Consider the following 13,089-nt stretch of genomic DNA (forward strand, 5'->3'; position numbering starts at 1 on the left):
CTCTCTTAGATTATACGAACTAGTTAGAAATTTGAGACTTTCAAAAACAACTTGATGATGGTGAAGTAGACCATCATGCTTATTTTTTCCTACCTTTCCCCTCAAAATCTTCTTTCCTGCCCCATATGGCCCTACTGGGGTTGTGACTGTAGGCCAGAGTGCTCAGTATCAAGAAAGAGTTATCATGGTATTGGAATGAATAAGTAGCAACCATTTACCCATTATTGGAACACTGCTTAAATTCAAAGTCCAGGCAGTGAGGTGCTGACTAGACATTGCAAGAGAAAAGCTTCTTCTTTTTCTTCTTTTTTTTTTTGGTGGGTCACTAATATGGAAATATACAAAATTGGAATTAAAGAAAATCAGTCTGCCCTTGGAGAGAATAAGGCCACACAAAGGGGAGCAGAGATGAAAGATTAAAAAGAAAGTCAGAGACTGAGGTCCGATAATGTCTTCAGGCATGACTGTATTCATGATAAAGATGCATCATTCCTTTATTTCCCGTTTACCTAACACGTTCTCTCTTGACTTCCTTTTGGTGTAAACGACTTAGGGCAGTTTTATATCACTTGCAATTAAATAAGCTGTGGTAGGCAGAAATTTGGCTCCCTTGTGTTACTCCGGTGAATATGTTGTGTTAAATGGCACAAGGAACTTTGCAGGTATAATTGGGGTTACTTGCCAACTGACCTTAAAATAGAGAGATTATCCTGGATCATCTGGGCACGTCTAATCTAATAACATGCGCCCTGAAAAGCAGAGGTCTTTATTTGGCTAGTAACAGAAGGGGATGTCAGGGAATTAAGGTACTACTGTTGGCTTGACAAAGGGGTCATGTGTGAAGGAAATGGAGGCCTTAGTTCTACAACCACAGATAACTGAATGTTACTCAGAAGCAGAATCTTCCCCAGAGCATCCAGATAAGAGCCCACCTTAGCCAACATCTTGATTTATTCCTTGTGATTCCCTGAGCAGAAGACCCAGTTAAGGCAGGCTGTACCTGGACTTCTGACTCACAAAACTGTGGGATGATAAGTGGGTGGTGTTTAAGTCACCAAGTTTGTGTTTGTTATGGCAGCAAGAGAAAACTAACCCATAAGCCAAATGAGTGGTATTTTTCCATTCAGTAAGGTTTATAGAGCCCCTGCCTCATGTCCAATGTCTACAGCCACATGGACACAAACACTAAGTAAATACCAAAAATAATTACACGAAGCTCTCTTCAAAGGCTTTATGGCCTTTTTATAAAGAAGGCTTGGAAGAAAAGAGAATGTTTGGTACAGTGGCAAGGACAATGTCTTATTTATCTCTCTGTCTCCTGACACCTTTCTGGCACACAATAGGAGCTCAATTTCTATTTGTCCCACTAAACTGAATGGTTTTCCAGTACTGTTGGTTCAACAGCACATGGTACTGGGGAGTCAAGAACCAAAGACTTTGGTGTGGTTTGGAAGTTATGCTTTAGGGATTGGCTTCTGCTCCGGTCTTCAACTTATATGCGAAGAAGGAAAAACTTCTTTAAATGCTTAGGTTTATTTTTGTCTCTTTAAAATATAGAACTGCCTGGTCTCCACAAGGATTCATGTTTTGATTGATTACTAAGATTAATTGCGATTATTTATGGCTTATGGTTTAAGTGCCCCAACCATCAGCACATTTAAGGCTTAAAGCCTGGAGCACATTAGGAATCAGCAAATTCAGCAATTATATCTGCTTCTCAAAAATTTAATGTGATTAAGCTTCGTTAGTGTTGTCTCCTTGGTGACTAGCATCAGTGTCCAATCTAGTTACCGATGTTTGTCCCTTGTCACAGTTCCAGGTTGTTCAGGGTGTGCGGGCCCTCCCTTTGCACGTTGATACTCCAGGGTAAAGTTCCTCTATACACCAGTCAAGTGTCTGAAATCGGCCCCATCACTCCTCCCATCCCCGACTGTCTCAGTTATTAGTTCGCCCAGGGCTTGTCTGAGACTTGCAAACAACTCATCCCCTACACTTTCCACTGCCTCCAAGCTGCCTCCTCACTGGCTAACTTCTCCTTATTTTACTGCCTGTCTCTTTCTCAGGAATGGGATGCATCTTATGTGACCCCACATTTCCTTTCCTTCTGATTCTGATACCTAACAGGAAATATCCACAAACTCTTCAATTGTGATATTCTTCTGTAGGATGGCTAATGAATACTATGCATTTCTGAGCTGTGAGAGTTTAGGGTTCCAGTAACTTTGACCCATAAAAAATATCTGGGCAAAACTAAACAAACAAATACAATAACTCTTCTATCGTGACTGACTCTGTTCTACAGATGTGCTGTTCTTGAAATTCTTGCTGCTGTCCTTAGAATCATACCTTCACATTTGAAAGGAGGCAGCAGCGTTGAGCAACAATCTGGGCCTCTATTTGATATCTTCCCTTGAGATGTGTTAAATGTTGCCATAATGTTGACAGTTCAAAAGCTAGTCATGTGGTTGATATTTTACCAATGAGATGAATGTGGTGAGTATCACTTTTCCTTTAATTAGTTCTGTCAGTACAAACTTGGCAAGAGATAATAGTAAAGAGATATTGGCATCTAGGCGTGTTCATATTTACTTTTATGATTTAAAATTATGACAGCTTTCACGGTCAGTATCCTAACAGAAACCCTGTCTGGTTTATGAATTCTGAAATAACTGTTTTGCCTCTTTCCCATTCCTGCAGACAGAAGCGGCAGCATTCACCAAACATGCAGTTTTGATCACATACAGCCATGTAACCATGAAAACACTTTATTTTATATAAATCAACTGACATTTATGATTCATGTGGAAAAGTGGGTCTTTCACTTTCTTTTCTGACAAAGTTTGCTGTATAATTTAATCTGTGTGTGAGTGCTTGTGTTTTTGCTTTTTTTTTTTTTCCAACTATTCACTTTTTTTTTTTTTTTTTTACATAATCAAAGCTATTGTTTTCAAACCTAAAATAAAGAAAGCTGTTTGTCTTTTCCATCTTATTATTCAGAGCCTTGGAACACATGCATGACCATGGCTTTTTACTTTTCTTGCTCAGGTTACTAGAATTCACAACTTACCCTTGGCATTCTACTAACAGAAAAACAAATGATTAAAAAACTTATCACTTTTTCCATGTATGACATTTTCATGAAGGAAAGAAGATAACAGAGAGAAGCTTGTTAGGCTAGGGGAACAAACAAGAATAATAATATCTACTGTTTATTAAATGCCTAACCCATGCCTGATAATTTATATAGATAATATCACCTTCTATTTCCAATAATATAGTGGGCCAGATACTCAAATAAACTCTCCCAATGAAAACCACTAAAAAATGCTATCTAATAGTGCTTAAACATCAGTGAGCAGGTAATAAGGTAAATAACTATCTGGCTAAAATCTAGGTAAATAAAACAGAAGTCCAGACAGCTAAACTACTGCTAAATTTTACTTTATCCAGAGGACAGTTACTGAATACAGTAACCTTCAGAATCAATTTCCTCACAGAGTTGTGGGACAAGAAACGTAGAGACCATGGGACATTAGGACAAAAATACTCTCCCTTCAACAGAGTGAACAGCATGGGGGGGGGGTGAACTATAAATTCCACACCCTCCACTCAGAGAGATAAATATTTGAAAAATATGAAAGAGCTTAAAAGTGACACAGGAGAGTGTGACTTTCATAAAAAAAATTTAATAAATAACTTGAATTTCATTAAAAAATAATGAAGAGAATGGGAAAAGGTAATATCCAAAGAGATGATGGCTGAGGATTTTCCAAAATTGTTGAAATACCTAAATCCTCAGATACATAAATTCCAGTAAATCCAGAGAAGATATTAAAGAAAGAAATCCTTACCAAAAATACATGTGTAAACTACACAACACCAAAGTCAAAGAAGATATCTTTATTAAAGCAGTCAGAAGGAATAAACTGATCACCTACAGAGAAATGGTTGACCACTGGGCTCTTGTAGCAACAATGAAAGCCAGAAGAGAAATGATATATTCAATATGTTAAGAGACAATAATTGTGGATTAGAAATTTTTAATAAACGGAAACTGCTGGTTAAATTTTAACCAACATAAATCAAAGGCAAAATGACAGCATTTTTAGGCAAACCTTAAGTGAAACTGAATTTACTACCCAAAGATCATCATTAAAGGACTTCATAAAGGATAGATTTCTTTTATTTTTTATTTTTAAATTTACATCATAGTATTATATTTTCCCCCTTCTTTCCAACTTTCCTTTAGGTTCAGTGGGTGCCTGTGTAGGTTTGTTATGTGGGTAGACTGTGTGTTGCTGAGGTTTGGTGTACAGATTATTTGTCACCCAGGTAATAAGCATAGTACTAGGATAGCCATTTTTCCATCCCCACCCTCCATTCTCAAGTAGGCCCCAGTGTCCATTATTCCCTTCTTTGTGTCCATGTGTTCTCAGTGTTTAGCTCCCACTTAGAAGTGAAGAAGCGTGGTATTTGGTTTTCTGTTTCTGTATTAATTCACTTGGGATAATGACCCCCAGCTTCATCCATGCTGCAGCAAAGGACATGATCTTGTGCTTTTTCATGACTGCATAGTATGACATGGTGTATCTGTACTACATTTTCTTTATCAGTCAACCATCGATGAGCATCTAGGTTGATTCCATGCCTTTGCTAATTATGAATAGTGCTTCTATGAACACTATGTGAATGTGTTTTTATGGTAAAATAATTTATTTTCCTTTGGGTATATACCTAGCAATGGGATTGCTGGGTCAAATAGCAGTTTCATTTAATGAATAAGCTCTTTGAAAAATCACCAAACTGCTTTCCACTGAGACTGAACTAATTTACTTTTCCACAAAAAGTCTGTAAGCCTTCCCTTTTCTCGAAAACCTCACCAACATCTGTTATTTTTTGTCCTTTTAATAATAGTCATTCTGACTGGTGTGAGATGATAGCTCATTGTGGTTTTGATTTGCATTTCCTTAATGATTAGTGTTGTTGAGTGTTTGTTCATATACTGGTTGACCACATACATGTCTTTTTTTGGGGGGAGTGTCTGTTCACTTCCTTTGCCTGTTTTTTAGTGGAGTTTTTATTTTTTGCTTGTTAATTTGTTTAAGTTTCTTATATTAATAGAGTCTGGATATGAGACCTATGTCAGATGCATAGTTTGCAAATATTTTTTCCCTTTCTGTATGTTGTCTGTTTACTCTGTGGATAGTTTCTTTTGCTGTGCAGAAGCTCTTTAGTTTGATTAGGTCTCATTTGTCAATTTTTGTTTTTGTTGCAATTGATTTTGGAGCTTTGTTGTGAAATCTTTGTCAAGGCTGACGTCCAGAATGGCATTTCCTAGGTTTTCTTGTAGCTTTTTTATAGTTCGAGGTTTTGGATTTAAGTCTTTAATCCATCTTGAGTATATTCTGGTATATTCTGAAAGGAAGAAGTCCAGTTTCAATCTGTTGCATCTGGCTAACCTGACCAGTTATCTCAGCACCATTTATTGAATAAGGAATCTTTTTCCCCATTGCTTGTTTTGTTGATTTTTGTCAAAGATCAGATTATTGTAGGTCTGTACAATTAAATATGAATTCTCTAACTTGCTCTATTGTTCTACTTGTCTGTTTTTGTACCTTTACCATGCTATTTTGGTTATTGTAGCCTTGTAGTATAGTTTGAAGTTGAGTAGTGTGATGCCACCAGCTTTGTTCTTTTTGTTTAAGAGCACTTTGGATATTCTGGTTCTTTTTAGTTTCATATGGATTTTACAATAGTGTTTTCTTCTAATTTTGTGAAAAATGTCATTGGTAGTTTGATAGAACAGCATTGAAACTGTCAATTGCTTTGGGCAGTATGGCCATTTTTACAACTTTGAATCTTCCTATCCATGAGCATGGGATGTTTCTCCATTTGTTTGTATCATCTTTGATTTATTTCAGTAGTGTTTTGTAAATCTCACTGTAGAGATCTGTCACTTCCCTTGTAAGCTGTATTCCTAAGTATTTAATTTTATTTTTTGGTGTGGCTATTGTGAATGGGATTGCATTCTTGAAATGGCTTTCAGCTTAGATGTTGTTGCTGTATAGAAATGCTATTGATTTTTGTACAATGATTAAAGGATATGTTTCTAAAGAATATATTTCAAGAAGAAAGAAAATGATCCTAGATGGGAAGTCTGAGATACAGTAAGAAATGCGGAGGAAAGATACTGGTAAATTTAAATAAAGATGGCACTTTGGGAGGCCAAGACAGGTGAATCACCTGAGGTCTGGGGTTCAAGACCAGCCTGTGCAACATGGTGAAACCCTGTCTCTATGAAAAATACAAAAATTAGCTGGGTATGGTGGTGTGCACCTGTAATCCCAGCTACTTGGGAGGCTGAGGTACGAGAAATTGCTTGAACCCCAGAGATGGAGGTTGCAGTGAGCCAAGATTATGCCATTGCCTTCCAGCCTGGGCAACAGAGAGAGACTCTGACTCAATAAAATAAAATAAAATAAAATAAATATATGAAGGTGGGCATGAGGAATAGGTCAAAACTAAAATACAGAAACAAAAGGCAGAACTAAAATGCTGGAAAATAATAGCAATTAAATTGGAAAGGGAGTAAATAAAGTTAAAATTGTATTGTTCAAGAGAGAAATAAAGACATTTTTATGGTTCGCATGTTATAATTTCTAGGAAGACCATTAAAATAATAAAAATGGTACATATTTTTGAAACTAGTAGAGGCACAAAGGTGATAAAAATAACCAATTGTAAAAAGGCAAGAAATGAGAGGAAAAAAGGAATCAGGAAAAGGCAAGATAAATAGCACCTAATAGTATTTCTCAAAATTAATAAAACAAAAATTCACAGAAATTAAAGGTAAATAAATTCACAATTATAAAGGAGGTTTTAAGATATCTCTCAGAAGTCAAGTGATGGAGCAGATACAGAATCAGTAAGGAAAATGAAGGTTTAAACAATACAATTTACCAACGATATCCTAATAGACATGTGCAATATTGTACTCACACAATGAAGAATACAAATTCTGTACAAGAACACAAAGGATATTTGCAAAAATTGATCATATAGGGAGTCTCGATAATTTCCTAAGTTACCTGCCATTCTTTGAACACAGTTCAGTTAAGCTAGAAATCAGTAACCAACTGATAACCAGTAAAACTTCATGCATTGGGAAATTAAGAAATACATTTCTATATAAACCACAAGTCAAAGAAAAGAACTGTAGTAAAATCAGAAAATATTTAGAAAGGAATGTTGGTGAAATACTACCATTAAAACTTATAAGATGCAGATAAAGCAATAATTAGAATTCTAGCGTCTAATGATTATATTAAAACTAAAACAAGGTTGAAAGTTAATGACAGATACAGCCTTCTTAAGAGGATAGAAAAATAAAACTGAAGTAAACCCAAAGAATCTGGAAGAAAGGAAATAATGAAGATAGGAGCACATGCTAAAGTAATGGAAAATAAGCATAGAGTAGAAGGGATGAACAAAAGCAAAAGTTGCTTGTTTGGAATGACTAATAAATTTGACAGATCTTTGATCATGAAAAAAAAAGCTATCCCAAGTAGATAATGTGAGGAATATAAAAGGGAATATAACTGCCATTACTGAGACAATAAAATGATAGTATGAATAATTTCACGCCAGTTACTTTGGAAATTTATATGAAATGGATGAATTCCTAGAAATATGTAACAAACTTCGATTTTAAAAAATAGGACACATAAAAGGTCATAATCATTACAGAAACTGAACAGGTAGTTAAATATCTTCCCACAGAGAAAAACTCCAGACCTAGATAATTTACCATGCAGTCCAACCATTCAAAGAACAAATAGTTCCAACTTTATAGAAACTATTGCAAAATAGAGCAAAAGAAGGACTATTTTACAGTAAAAGAGAACTCATTTTATTTTATTTTATTGATTTATTTTTTTAGACAGAGTCTCATTCTTTTGCCCAGGCTGGTGTACAGCGTCACGATCACTGCTCATACTGCAGCCTCAATCTCCAAGGCTCAATCGATGCTTCGGCCTCACCCTCCAGCAGAGCTGGGACTACAGATGCATGCCACTGTGTCTCGCTAAGTTTTGCATGTTTCGTAGAGATGAGGTTTTGCCATGTTGAGGCAGGTCTTGAACTCCTGGGCTCAGCTGAACTTCAGCCTGTCAAAGTGCTGGGACTAACATGTGAGCCACTGTGCCTTGCCATTCATTGCATGGTAACCTTGATATGGTAACCCATTCATTTTCTGATAACCTTGGTACCAGAAACCAGAAGTGGACAGTACAAGAAAGGACAATTCCAGGCAAATCCTATTTAGGAGCATAGATAAAAAGTAATCAAGTAAAGTATTATCGAAGCCAACTCAGCACTATACAAAAAGAATAATACATTATACTGAAGTTGTGTTTATTGCAGGAATGCAAAGTTTTTAAGAAACATCAGAAAAGTCGATTAATATTATTCTCCATATTGACAGATCAAAGCCAAAAACAATATGTCAATAGATGCTGAAAATCATTTCATAAAACTCGACATTCATCCATGATAGAAATTCAGAACACTAGAAATAAAAGAGAATTTGTTAACTTGATAAAAAGCAATTGACAAAACCTTATTGTAGAACTCAAACTTAATGGTGAAACTGAAAACTTCTCCTTCAATACCTGAAATGAAAGTTTGCTTATTTAATTCGATTAATTAACAAAAAGAAAAAAGGAAAAAAATAATGCTAGCATAAGAAATATAAACCATAATAAACTGGAAATAAGTCTAGGAAGGGAAGGACCTTTCTGGAGGAAATCATGTTATCTCTAGCTTTTATAGCAGCTCTGCAAGGATATTAGTATCATCATCAAAGCAGTAAAGCAGCTTACACAGATATCACATAGCTTGGAAGTATAAATGTAAGGATTTCAATCTAGGACTGTTCAACTCCAAGACGTGTGCTTTTTCTTAAATAGTGGCCCTAATTTTGGGCCTCCCCCAACATGACTCCTGAGCCTTAGATGCTTGTTGCATTTCCAAGGTCTTAAGCACTAGCTGTATGACCAGTCCCTAATCTTACATTGTCTCAGCCTCCCTTGAGGGTGAAATCTGGCCATTGGCATTGTTTCCAAGGGCAGGTGCCCGGGCAACCCTTGCATAGGTCTCACCTTATTGAAGGAGACTCTGACCAGAGGGACTGAGTGATGCAATCCAGAAATAGTGGGAGTCGAGCTGGGACGAAGTTTGACTAATAAGAGACTGCAGATTAGAAGAGCTAGCAGTCAGCAGTTTGTCCTTCCTCATCCACCCTCTACAAAGGACTCTTCTAGAAGGTCATGGTTCCGTGTAGCCACTCTGGTGATGTCCCCCCCCTTGTGACTGAGCAATCAGCTGTTCGTTCTGAGAAAGCCGTGCCCAGCTGAATAATGCACCATCTCATACGTGATCTTTCTTTTCCCATGACTCACTCTTACCCCTTTCACACTTGCTTTCCTGAGATAAAGCCCCCAAACACTAAAACCTTACCATGGGGTCTGATTCTGGGAAATCTGGACTTGGCTATTTGCTAAGTTTCAACTTCTGCAAAGTTTAAACAGTATGTCACAATCTGTTAGTAGTTTATAGAATCATTTTCAGTGCATCACCATTTGAAAACATAATGAAATAGAACAGAAGCAAAATATCAGAGAATATCTTATATACTGAAGATAAGCACCATTTCCTAAAACTGTTGTTTCATATGTGTGTGTGTGTATGTTTGAGGGTGTGTGTGCGTACTGAGTTGTGATGTTAAATGTGTGTTTTACTGTGTGTCATGGTCAGAAATATTTGAAAGTCACTGATCTAGGCAATAGTTACATTGGGTGATGAATTCATGTTATAACTATGACATCCAGTTGTACAGTCACAATGTCCTATCAGTGGAAACTTTTGGTGGTCTAATTTCTTACTGTGAAAAGTATTAAAATGTCTGAAAAGCCCTCATCTGATTTTCCTAAATGAAAACAGCTTACATTTGCTTAACAGTCATCTTAAAGGAAGAATCTTTTGAAGTATTACTTCTTTCCTTGGAAGCTAGATGGCATGCCTTATTTAGAAAAATAAAGGGGATTATCTCATGAATGAAGTTTTATTTTAATCATGTCTAAATGTGTTTATTTATTTATATGCCTTTGTGAGACTATGGTTGAATAGACAGACATATTTTCTAGTAGCGGTCATTGAAAATCCAGGCAACCGAAATAATATGCATCTTAATTTTCCTTAATGGTTGTTTACATTTTGAAAAACATGTTCACTTTTTCAGGTATGATGACTTATTGATACTCCTTGAAACCTCCTGATTTGGAGAATGCTGGGGGTTGGGAGAGGGAATGTCAACTATCTGTAAAAACAAACATCCAGGCACGTTTTAGTTTATAGGATGTGTACTGATTTAACCTGAAGATACTAACTAAGAACAGCTGCTGAGTTGCACGTGGTTAAATTTTCTGAGATAAAATACTCTGGCAAGACACTTGAAGAACAAACAAGAAAGTTTGTCAAGACAGAAGACAATCTTGAAAGTGTGATCCAAAAACCAAAGAAAGGACAAGTGTTGTGTTAATCTCTCTGATTCAAAAAAATATCTTCCCTATTACTAGGGAGGGTAATTTGAATGGATTCACACCCTGTTCAAAATGTAAGGACATAGTTAAGCTGCCAAAACCTTATTGAATTCCTTTTAATGTTACAGTAATTCCTAAGTAGCAGACTGATAGACTTAGCTTTCTCACTTGATGGTCATAACACAATCTACAATTGCTGCCAAGCCTACTGAGAATTTAATGCATTTGGAAATCTCTGAAAAGTTGAGGTTCATGCTATCTACACCCAGATGCTCAAATCATTGAAGCTTGGTAAAGACTACCAGAGGTTATTTCTTCCCCATTTAATTATTATACAATAACTAGTGAGCACCACTCTGCATCCAGATAATAAGGGCTTTGTAAACTATTTTGAATGTTTTTGCTTATTCATAAGTATTAGTGATATGCTAAGTAAATTTAAAGAATAATATTTAAGGGGAAGAATGAGCATTCATCTCATTTTTGTAGAGCTATTTCAGAAGGTATGCGTTGACCAGAGGAGATTTGATTCAGTCTTCATTATTCTTACTGTGGATACAATAGTAACAAAGGCCAGCTGTCATATGAAAGGAGCACACTTCCGGAAGGAGCCTTGCCTGAGATGACAGGTCTGCTGGTTATCTTCATATCTGTACAGAAGTCCCATTGCGGTCTGCTTGTTATTTGGTCTTCTTGTGGACCACCTCTGTGACAGATCACAATTTCATTCCCTTCCCTATATTCATCTTTGCCATGTGACTGTTTGGTTTCCCTTACTAAAAGGCTACAGTCTATTTCCTCACCCTTGACTTTGAGGACTGGGCACAAGGCTTGTTTTGACCAATAGAATTAGGCACAAGTCTAGGGTGCTGGTTCTGAACCTAGGCTCTAGAGGATTTGTGTGTATTGATTTGCTGTCTTGTGCTTCTGCAATCCATGAGAATAACATTCCAGGCTAGTCTGCTAGCCTTAAGAGAAAACTGAGACATAAGGCCGGGAAGGGGGCTGGCAGGAGGGAACTAGTCAGCCAAATCCAGCCTGGATTAGCTACCTCTAGTAGACCTGCACTGCATGAGCTAAATAAGGGCTTATTGTTATTTGCCAATAAGGTTTTGTGGATTTTGTTATGCAACATTATTGATTATCATAATTGATTGACAGGTCTTCCAAATTCACATGTGATTTTCGGGAAATTTCTTGGTCCTATCAGATTTTAGAAGTTGATCTTTGTCTTGTGGATTAAATAAGGAGTTAATTAGACTGCAGAAACAGAAAATTAAAAACCGCGTGTTTTAACTTATAAGTAGGAGCTTAACAATGGACACATATGGACGTATAGGTAGCATAATAGACACTGGAAACCCCAACTGTTGGGAGATTGGAAGAGGGGTGAGAGATAAAATGTCACCTTGGGGTACAATGAACATTATTGGGATGATGGGCTTACTAAAAGCCCAGATTTCACAGCTATGTAAGATATGCATGTAACACAACTGCACTTGTACCCCTAAGTCGAGAAAAAAAATAAAATGTGGCTTTTCAAAAATATACACATTTGAGTTAAGAGAATAAAGTGATTTGCAGAACACAAAAATTGGATCTTTGACTTTATTCGTGAGCTCTAGATCCATGTACTTGCTCTTACTGGGCTCACAAAAACATCAAACAGTGGTCAAGTTTGTCAGAATATCACTTGACCTCTAGACACCACACACTAAAATATACATATGTTCAGCTGCTCTGACCGAGACCATCTCTGTATTTAGTAAGATTCCGAAAATCACATCTCCACTAGTTTTTCTCCTTCCTCTTCATGTGCAAGGTTGTAGGAGGCTTCATGTTGGAACCCAACTGAGTTGTGAAAGCAGTCAGAGACACCATTACCTTAAGCAATTTTGATATAATGAGGAGTTATCACTAGGTATATTGAAAATGTTAAAATTATTAGTACCATCGCTTCAGATGAAACTTCTCTCTCTAGGTATTATTTCTGGAATCACCTATGAGTTTATTGAGTAAAAAGCCTAGGATTACAATCACCATGCTGTACAATTCCTACCTTATAATACGTTAACAGCTTCTTACAGAAAGAACTCATGTATGACTATGCCATATCTTGTCCAGCTGCAGATGTGATGCTTCAGTAAAGATTTCTAAAGGAAGTCCTAGCCAGAGCAATCAGGCAAGAGAAGGAAATAAAGGACATTCAAACAGGAAAAAAAAAGAAAAAAAGAAGTTAAATTATCTCTCTTTACTGTTGATATAATTCGATACCTAGAAAACCCTAAAGACTCCATCAAAGGCTCTTAGGACTAATCATGACTTCAGTAAAGTCTCAGGATATAAAAATTAATGTATAAAAATCAGCAGCATTTCTACACACAAATAACATTCAAGTTGAAAGCCAAATCAGGAAGACAATTCTATTTACAATAGTCACACACACACAATACTTGGGACATGTCTAACCACAGAAGTGAAAGACTTCTAC

Source organism: Sapajus apella, unplaced genomic scaffold, assembly GCF_009761245.1.
Source record: "Sapajus apella isolate SASKATOON/1434 unplaced genomic scaffold, GSC_monkey_1.0 scaffold40, whole genome shotgun sequence".
In the NCBI taxonomy this organism is placed as follows: Eukaryota; Metazoa; Chordata; class Mammalia; order Primates; family Cebidae; genus Sapajus; species Sapajus apella.